This window comes from Egretta garzetta, unplaced genomic scaffold (genome assembly GCF_000687185.1).
Source record: "Egretta garzetta isolate BGI_Z169 unplaced genomic scaffold, ASM68718v1 scaffold215, whole genome shotgun sequence".
Classification (NCBI taxonomy): domain Eukaryota; kingdom Metazoa; phylum Chordata; class Aves; order Pelecaniformes; family Ardeidae; genus Egretta; species Egretta garzetta.
In genome coordinates this window covers 1358139-1358477 of record NW_009259719.1, presented here as the reverse complement: position 1 = coordinate 1358477, position 339 = coordinate 1358139, and positions in this window count along the sequence as shown.

The window sequence follows — 339 nt, the reverse complement described above, 5'->3', positions numbered from 1 at the left end:
ACTTCCCACGAACGAACAAGGAAACCTCGCGCTTTAGCGGAAAAAAACAAAAACAAAAACAAAAAACAAAAACCAAATCCCGACGACAGCAGCAACAACAATAAAACTCCCTGACACACACACAACCCCCCCAAGACAACCGGGATGCAGCAGGGACCTTGCAGAGAGGCGATGCTGGGCGGAGGAGAAGGGGGTCGCCTGCCCCATGGACCCGCTGGGCATCCCTTGCCCGGGCCGAGCCCCTGCGCCCGCAAAGAAGGAGGGTCGGGACTGTGGGGCTTTCTAGGACAGCGTTTGGATGTTGTTGTTACTTTGGTGGAGGGAGGGTGGGTGGGCTCC